Raw genomic sequence first — 10,427 nt, forward strand, 5'->3', positions numbered from 1 at the left:
ATACCCCCAGTTCTTCTCGAGATGAGGACATCTCGATTCCTCCAAGGGGGGAGAGAATGTAATATTACCGCTCAAAAATATTACCAAACTTGACTCCCCGCACGTCGCGTGAACCCTGTGCAAGGTCATCTCCTGCATTGTAATTGCCGGCGGTTTAATCCGTAACCCGCATGCGCAAAGACGAGGCCTCTGCATTGGGAAATCGAGCTCGGGGGTTCAGGATTGCATAACTGCAGGAAAACACCCTCTTAGGAGGGGCAAAATGGATAATAATAATGCAAATTTTTTTATTATTATCCCTTTCCTCCAGCCGATGCATGGCTGGAGGAGAGGGAGTGTGGGGAGGGATGGGCTAGGTGGGAGGTGTGTGTTGCATGAGGGGGTGAAAGCCATGCACAGCCCACGCTTCTCTAGCCTATATAAGAACCCCTGTTAGTGGGGGATAAGGAGAGAGCAGAGGACGGTGCCATGCTGCGAGATTGAGGAGGGAAGGAGAAGTTGCTACCGACGCCCTGCTATATGCTGCCTCCGTGATCGCTGCCAGGCCGCCGCCCATCACCACCACTCGTCATCAACATTAGGGCCATCTGATTCGTCACCCTCCTCCCCATTCATTACTTACGTCACCTTCTTTATACACCAAAAGCTTCTTAGAAGCTTTTTATTAAGCTTCTAAGGGAGGGGGCTTCCATAAGTCCTATTCCCACAATTCTAAGGGAGTGGCCCTCCATAAGTCCCATTCCCATAGCTTCTAAAGGATAAGGCTTTGGGCCTTGTTCCTGCGGCCTTCCTAGTTTTAAAACCAGCTCATAAAGCTCTTCCCCACAAGCCTTCCCATAAGCCCAAATCTTGCAAGCCCCAGTATTCTCAAGGATCCGCATTTCGGTGAAGGGATCTCCTGCATACGAGGGAGAAGGGCAAGATCTTGAGGCTGCTTACCAAGGCTGAGGAAATTAACCGATCGCGTAAGGGTAAAAGCAAATCGGAATTTCGTAATCACGCCTACGATGGCCCCCAAGAAGTTGCAAGGCACGCCTGTGGGAGGTTCTTCTCCTAACATTCACATGGACATCTCCCCGAGCCCACAAACCCAGGTTTTACTATTTTGATTCCATGCAAAAGTAATGCATTAAGCATGATAACTTCATGGATTAGGAAGCACCTATGCATGTTCAAATTCACCTAGCCTAGTTAAATGCAATTGGGAAAAAATTAACTATTTGAACAATTACTAGAATTAATTCATGACATGCAATTGGGTCATTGGTATTTTCAATGTGATGAATGCAAATTGTCTATCCATCTTACGACCTTAACAATATGCTGCCTTGTCGTGCATTTCAAAGTGATGAGCCTAGAACACCTATTGCCTATCATTATAAGGTTGAAATTATTAAGTGCACCTTTGACTAGACATGGAAAGATTAAGTGTATGTTGCATTTTTAGGCAATATGTTCATTGTAATGATTCATTAGGGAAAGTCGTTAACACCCATAGCAAATAGCAGAGCACATAAATGATTCTATGAACTTTGCATGTGGCATGTGCTTGTAAAATGGAATAGGTTAACTCTAGCTTTAATTGGCATGAACTTCATTTAACTACGTTGTAGTTAGGAAAGGATTACATGTTGCACATTCGTCATGGGTAAAATTCATTCATCAAGAGTTGCATTTAGGGAAAGGTTGCATGGTTTATTAAAGCATGAAATTCTAAAGCTTAGGAAAAAGGTTGCAGGCATGATTCTTGAATCTAAGTCTTGGTAGGTTCTATGAAAGTTATTTTGCAAATTATCATGCATTTTGATTTTAATAAGAAAGGTTAGAGTTATTGCGAATCTAGCGATACAAAGAAGCAATGAATTGCGTGTTTACATGTATTGTGACATGTTGCAACTAGTTTTCTCCTTTAGATCAAGTTTATCATCTTTAGGAATGGCTCATCCTTGTCACAAGACAAGTAAATCGAGTTATCTAAATCACCTAACCCGCAAGGGATTCATATATGCATGGTTCAATTGATACGATAAATACCCCAAGTGCTAACTAGGGTTTAGCACGTTAAGGATTCGGCCTAGTTTCACAGTTGTTGCCAAGTTGAAACCCTCAAACCCGAAGGTCCTACCCACATTCACGGAATGTTGGGTCAATTGGAAGCTCATCCAAATAACGATCTAGGGTTTCTACCCTAAGGATCATTCGTTCAAATGCTAAAACTCAGATTGGGTTCGAATCCCTAGGACCGAATGTTGTTGGCCTAGTGTAATTAGGATTGGGTTGGGTAAGAAGACACCCTAAACCATGTTTCTTGTCTAGCCATAATTCCTTGACCAGAAAACGCCGTTCAATGGGCAAAATGATCCCTTGGAATAGATGCAACACTTGTGCAACAAGTTGCAACGTCGCATGGTCTTGTGGTTTGATCACAAGAGAGTTTTACCATTCCTTGGAATGAGGTTGGCAGGTTCTTGCGCAAGTTTAACTTGCAAGAGGATGAGTAATCATCATGTTACATCACCTTTCTTGGGAAAAATTGCCAAGTTAAGGAAAGTTAGGTATTTTGCTTGGAAGCAAAGGATTAATCAAGTTAGAGTGACATGATCGCTAGGATTTACTGTTAATCTATGAAACCTAAGGTATTGGTTAAGTTGGGTTAACAGGGTATGGCCCTAACCCAAGGACAAAAGGGTGAACAAACAAACCCTTGGGGATCTTGCCAAGTCATAATTGATCCTGGATCGAATGTTGGATGTATTCAGAGAGAAGGATTTACTCCTTAGCAATTGGCCAAAAATAATCAACCACTAGAATTGATTGTGCTTATAACAGTTTAGGAGCACTGTTTGCATTGTTTGCTCAAGGAACTAAAGGATGGAAAGATATTTAATGCTTAAGGTTGAAGGCCTGAAGGGAGAGGCAACTTTAGTTACCCCTAACTGTCTGCGCGACCCTAAGCAAGGGGATTGTTAGCCACGCCGGAAACGTGGACTGAACCCGTCGCATGAGGTCTCTCCGTTGAGTGCTACTTGGAGTAGGAGGATGCGGGGGGCTCTGGCTGTAAATCCCTTGCCTTTCGGGCCCTGCACAAGAGGCCAACATGACTCGGGATTGATCTCGAGGCTTGCATACTAGTCTACGGGCAAAATCTTGGATTAGTAATCCCTGTGGATTGCTAGATAGCCTTTGGGCGGATTATGGATTGCCTTCGGGTGGATTATGGATAGCCTTTGAGTAGATTATGGATTAGCCTGCGGGCTGGACTTTATGGATGTATTCCAAAGATAAATAAGATAACCTGTTGAAAAAAAACTTGTTTGAGATTTTTTTCTATGTCAAGTGCTAAGATTACGTGAAGGAACCATTGTCTAACTGGCTAATTAAGAAAGCTGCTTGATGCATGTCCAAATAAGTGTGGTGGATGTGGCCATGGGTCCGTCCTACATATGGGTGGTCCCCATTGTCCGAGAACTTTTCTCAATCGAAATGGACAGCAAGGAGCTCTTCTCAAAGGAAATGAACAGCAAGGGCGTTGAACTAGGGTTTAGGTTACTAGAATCCTGATTTATGCTGTTTTAGGGGAACCGAATGGGGCTATGCCGTATGGGCAGAGAGGTTGAGCCTTGCATCCCTCTCGTTTTCCATTCTCCTTGAACCAAGTGCAACATGAATCTGCTTCGTCCATGGCATTTCTGTGTAAAGTAGTTTGTTGGGGTTTCGATGCTAGCTGCAGTTTAGGAAAGTGACCATTAGGGGAAACCCTGATTCAGGTCGGTCCTAAGTGGGAACGTCCGGAATACTTCCGCTATGTGGCAGATGCGGGAAGTCCTGGATCGCAAACCCCATAACATTCCATGGGAGTGCTGGGCGAAGCTTTCTAGACTCTCTTTTCGATGGACTGCTAAGACGTGTCTTGAAAGGGAACAGGTGGACATGTTACAGAAAAGAAATTTAAAAGACCTTCAAAATCCCTTGGATCTAATTTAATATTTAAATTTAAGAAATGAGTAGAAGAGACAAGCTACAATATATCATTATGAAAAGACAATATTGCATAGATTATAGAACTCCAGCCTACAATTTATTTATGATTTTAATAAGTAAAATTGACTAATTACAGTACGTATTATCGCACGCTTGGATCACAGTAAACTAAGATTATCTAAATCGAAAGTACCCAGAAGTTTAAAAAAATTATATTCATTCTTTATTTAAAAAAATTATAAGGATTTAACTATCTCAAGGATATGTGGAGAAGCACATTGTTTACATGTCATGGATTGCACACTATGAATCCTGACTTTTCTATTATCTAGCTTGAAATAGAAGTTGTAGAGAGGCTCATTGGACATTCATTGGATTTCTTGCCTAAAAAAAGAAATGGGCTAATGGCACTCTGCGTTAACCACAAAAGGATTATGACCATTCCATAAGATAACCACATCTATGAGAGTTGTATGTGTCTCATCTCGGGTATCTTGATCCAAGCTGATCCACTCCCCTCGCAAAAGTCGCCATCTTCTATATCAAAAGCGAATGCATAGAGTTTTTCTAGAGATGAAATACCTGTAATAAAAACAAAAATAATGGTAAGTAAATGCAACTAACACAACAAATCATATAAGCAAGACCTATGTCAATTAAATCAATGCATTCAAAGTAGTAAAAAAGATTTACTTGAATGTGAAATCAAATTGATTGACCCTACACTCAATTTTCTAATCAAAATGTGTTCTTTTGACTTACCAAGACTCACCCAATAGCTGACTCATCCATTCCTCAGATGGACACTTGCATTGATAAGTAATCTTTGTTTTCTTCAGAACATCACATGAACCAAAGAAATGTGCAAACAATGAGAATGGAATAAACCAACTAAGATGCATATGTTTGGAGCATGTGGTGGGTTTCATAGCACTATTGATGTCAGATTTTATCTTAGACTTACATGCTCGTGATAACTCCAAGCTACCAATCAACCATTCACTACTGGATAGTGGCGGCAATGGGACATGTTGCAATCTCTGGCTTTCTACTACATACAATGAATTATAAAAAAAGATATTTTGAGTTGCAAGTTGACTTGCAAAGTTATTATCATAGATCAAAGAACCTATGTCTTCATGCGAAACATGTATCTTGCTGCTCAAACATTCCACATTCTGCCATTCATGCAAAGTTGATGGTTATAGAGCTATCAGTAAAACAAGATTGAATTAGAACACTGTAAAGAATTTTAAAAACAACTCTGATGCAAAAGAATAAACAATGATAAAATTAAAAAACTTACGATTTTGTTTATAATTTGCAATGTAGTTCTTGTCATGTACAGAGATTTGTTTGTGCCTATAAACATATTGGATCAACACTTCTATTACTGTACTTGTTCCATTAAGCACTTATCTTAACTCTAAAATTCTACCTTTGCAATGTTTGCTAGGGTTTGCAACATCCTTATGCCTGACCTTGAAACTTCCTTGAGTACTTAGGTGCATCAAAATCCAATCAAGCTTATTGTACTTATCACAAATCCAAATACTACCAGTATCTTTCCTATTGAAGATCTCCACTGCAAGTATGTTACTGGTGTTTTTCCTCTGTGAAGATATCTATAATAACCAAAAAGAAAAGTTGCCTATCAGCACGTGTATAATTTAAATGGAGCAATTTAGAAAAAACATTGTACTTGTAGTTCTTTTCACAAAGAATCCCAAAGATATTGAACAAAAATTTGACTTATAACAAGACCATTGTTCCTTCACTAACAAATTCCTAGAGTACAAAGACAAATGAAATCTCGGGTCAAAGCATACATATAACTTACATAGGCTTTGTCCAAATGAGTTGAAACTTAACCATGGAGCAACATAAAAAAGTGATAATATACATGTGGTTCTCTTTGCAAAGAAGCCCAAAGATGTTGAAGAAGTTGAGTTTTTAAAAAATCATTGTTCTCCACCCTCAGAGACTTGGAATTTAAAAAAAAAAAGAAAGCTCAGTATGCATATATCTTGCATACATTTTGTTGAAACAAGATAAAATTTAACTATGGAGCAGCAAAAAAACAAGACATTTTGTTGAAACAATATAAAATTTTAAGATGTTGAAAACAAAGTTGAGTGTTCAAAAGATCATTGTTCTTGACTGTAAGAGACTCCTAGAGTACCAAAACAAAAGAAATTACATGTTAGAGAATGCACATAACTTGCACAGGTTTTATCCAAATGAGATAAAACTTTACCATAGAACATCCATGGAAGAAAACAATATACATGTAAAGTTTTGTGAAGAAAATCTTAGGGCTTTGGAAGAACAAGATCTGCTCTCATAAAACATCTAAAACTCACTTTGTGTTTGTGTAGAGGAAATGAAATTTCACAGGGTTACAGATAGGGCAAGCAACAATGAGGTTGTAAAATTTCGTCAGGAAAGAAGAAGTGGGAAAAGATATATGATAAATTTGAGTTTTGCCTAAGAAAGAGGGGAAAATGGAAAAGGGGAGAAATGAAAAGTCAAACATTAAAAAAAGAAAAAGAAAATTTGAGTCACAATCTTCAAGGAAGGGTCAGCATTGTATTTCCCACCTTTCCCCTATTTTATTATTGAGGAAAGAGTTGGGCCAAGATATGGCTAGAAGATTAATGTTACATGAATCTGGAATCCCAAATCTCTCATTGGTTGTTTACTCACTCATTAAGGAGCAAAAAAGAAAGTCCATATTTCTCCTAATGAAGTTGGATCAACCTATCTGTTATGCAAGCCAGAAGGTAACCGCTGACAAAGAAAGGATACTTGAGTGCCTAGCAATGGTGTTGTAAAGAAGAACTAATCTAACAATGGAAATGAATAGAAAATAAAAGTATTCTAAGTTACACACAACAAGAAATGTATCAAACTGCATGGCCATGCCATGGAACATCTTCTATTACCATAGCACAATAGCCATGAGCTGCAAACCAAGTATAAGAAGATGAAAGACAAGAAGGATAAAATTGTAATAGTGCCAAAGAGAAATGCTACATTAGCACTTCTTGCCTTTTATACTAATTCCTAAAGTCCTCTTTTTTCTTGGCTCAAGTATTTACAAGTTTATACTTGGAATAGGCTTCAACTCTCATGTTGATAATATGCTTCATTACAAATCATCCCCTCCTAGAGATGTTTTGTCCTCAAAAGTGAAGATAATGAGGTAATAGGAAAGTTTTTAATGAAGAAAATTATATCGATGAATATCCATAAGCATGTGGAAGCACTTTGTGTGAAGAAACATCACAATGAACTTGAAATAGTAAATTGACTACTTGCTGTCCAAACAAGGCTGCATTGATAGAATTGCCGTAAATTTTGAGTAGAGTGTCCAAATTCAGTGTTTGAAGTGTAGAGATGAAAAACACAACCTGAGGAATTATCCCATACCATCAAGACCACTTTTTGATGTCATTAAGGTAATTGAATTAATAACAATATTTTAAAACAACAAAGTCGTCCTCGCATAGACTATCATCATCATCTTGCAAAAGCCATGGAAAAGTATCCAAATAAGAAGAAGGTTTCCAAGTGGACTCTTCCATAGGTAGCACGTTCCATTTGATCAAAAATTCAGTGAGAGTTTGGCTCCTAAGAACCTTTTCACACTTCCCAATAATCTTCTTAGGTTTATAGACAATTAGTCCACCTTCATCAAGTGGTGGAAGCTCTTCAATAACTTGTACATCCAACCCAATATACTTATTCAATTGTGATACGTGAAAAACATCATGTATACGAGTAGTTGAAGGCAATTGGAGCTTATATGCAAGCTCTCCAGTCTTTTCTAACACCAAATATGGGCCATAAAATTTGTGAGCCAACTTGTTATTTCCACCCTTAAGGGATGCATAACCAATCTTGGGCCCCTTTAAGAAGATCCAATCTCCAAGATCAAATTTCATGTGCCTCCTTCTATCATCAGCATAGGACTTCATGGCATCTTGTGCCTTTCATATGTTTTCTTTGCATTGCTTCATAAGCACCTCCATTCTTTCTAACTTATCCTTCGCTTCTGGATTCACATCTTCATGAGATATGACTGAAGGAATTTGAACCTTGTATCCATAGGTATCCATAGAGTGCTTCAAAAGGAGCCATCCCAATGCTCATATGATATGTGTTGTTGTAGCAAAATTCAGCAAGGTGCAGCCAATTATCCCAAGATGCACTACAAGATATAGACCTTATACCGACGTTTAAAGCGACGAAAATACAAACAACAAAATTTGCCCCTGTCGTCGCAAAAAGCATTGTTATTGACGACGCCATAGAAACGTCACAATATGCGTCGCTATCTGCGTCACAAATGCGACGCTGATAGCGATGCAACCAGTAAATTTGCGACGCTCATAGCGAGGCCAATAGCGACACGAGCAGTAAATTTGCGACGCAAATAGTGACGGTAACAGGGAAAAAAAAATTGTGTGCTGTATGAGAGCCATACAAAATAGTTTCTGCACTACTGCATACAAAGCGCTTGCAAACAAAAAGAATGTATACTGAAATCATAAAACTGATACATGAAATAAATACATGATCGCATAAAATGTGATTGGTACAATCATGAAAGGATATCACTAATACATAGAAAATGTCTACATAGATTAGGCGACTAAAAACTAAAGGTGTGTGAGCTCCAAGGATCCAAGGGCGAGCTACAAATCCTCATTCCCCGAAAGCTCGTCCCGCCGCAAAGGAGCATCGAATGGATTCTGCAGAAAAAGAAACAAGATATCAATCCACCATACAATAATGCATTCAAATATCTCATGGTAACTACAAACAAGAAAGATGAGTGACTTACAAGGCCGCCACGTCTATACAATCGGTTGATCAATGCATTGAGACCGTGCCTCTCTGCATATCGAGTCTCAAGGCCTTGTAGATCGCGATTTGTAATGGAGTGCTACAAAGAAAATAAAATGCTAACTGTTAGAAACATGATTATCAGTACAAAGAATATTTCAAAAAAACAAATAAGCAAAACAAAAGAGAAACTTACAAACTCCTCCAAATATATCCTGTGGCCGCCACTCCCAAGATGATGCACCACTCCGGCATGGAGTCGTGCCCTCGTCGCCTCCCGCTGTTGACTCCAACGTCCTGGCGAATCTGTAGCCTCCTCCCTCAGTCGAAGCCAGTCGTCTGCATCTAACCACTCGGGCTTTGCAGCCCCACTCTTGATTGCCTTGCGTGCGTCGGATCGTCTATGTGACATGTATGCACGCATGCAATCCATCATCCAGCCCGTAGAGAATCTATCTACTGCAGCTGGCATCGCAAACTCCTCGTGCAAGAATGCTACTATGTAGTCCTTGCTCCCCTCCGGTATGTTCTTCCAATGATCCAGGAAGTTGTGTCGAAAAACTTGTTGGCACAACTCCCTCATGCGAGCCATCACCCTCCTTCCCTCATCATTCATGATAACCGCTCCTGACCTACTATCAACTAGGTATCCATAACCCCTAGGAGTCTGCCTAAGATGGGTCCTCTCCCATCTTTGTCCACGCTCCTGGGCATATCCAGGAGACCCCTGTACATCCGGTGTACCAACGGGGGTACCCTCTCTCGGAGCACCACTCAAAGGGGTGCCACCAAAGGGGGTACCACCAAAAGGGGTGCCACCTCTGCTGACGGCTGTGCAAAAGCCGGAGTAACTGGAGTAGATGTCCCCATAAGTGTGACAAATCCTGGAGGTGACGCAGCTCCAGCTGAACGATGAGACGGAGACACCACGTTCGTGTCTCCACAGCAGCACCCCCTGATCCCGATGTAGTCCCTCCCTCTGGCCCAAGTCGTGAGCGTCGAGATCGTCTGCTCGAAGCTGAAGCATCTGATCGCGCTGAAGCAGATCTAGCAGAGCGCCCTGACGAAGAACGAGACAGCTCCTGGTCTGCCATCTCTCTGAATCTCACGAGTTGATCTAGAGACATGCGTGCCATCATGTCCTGAAACTCCTCATCGCTCATCCCTCGACTCATCCTGAAAATGTCACCTGCACAGATAAAAAATGGTGTTAGAATAATCAATTTAAACTATATAAAGCACAATAATATAAATCATTTTTGAAAAATCCCTCTTAAAATGCATATCTTATGTACCTTTATGGAAGATCTAAACAACGAATTGAGTAATACAATTCTCCAAGAATGAAATATTCTATGGTCCCATGTTAATCTCCTGACACAACTCTGCATACACTGGAAGGTCGATAGACATGTCACCACAAAAGAACGAGTCTGCCTCGTTCTCAAAAAATTATTGGACTTCTGTATTTCCATCATTGTTAGCCGATGCGGGCTCCAAACTTGCGGTGGCCTCCACCCCTTGTAATATCGACCCCTCTATTTGCATATTTTCTTCATCTATGCCTGGAACATCGCTTTGATCATATACGCTGG

The sequence above is a fragment of the Lygodium microphyllum genome, chromosome 28 (assembly GCF_053477565.2).
Source record: "Lygodium microphyllum isolate KBCC chromosome 28, Lygodium_microphyllum_v1.1.10, whole genome shotgun sequence".
In the NCBI taxonomy this organism is placed as follows: domain Eukaryota; kingdom Viridiplantae; phylum Streptophyta; class Polypodiopsida; order Schizaeales; family Lygodiaceae; genus Lygodium; species Lygodium microphyllum.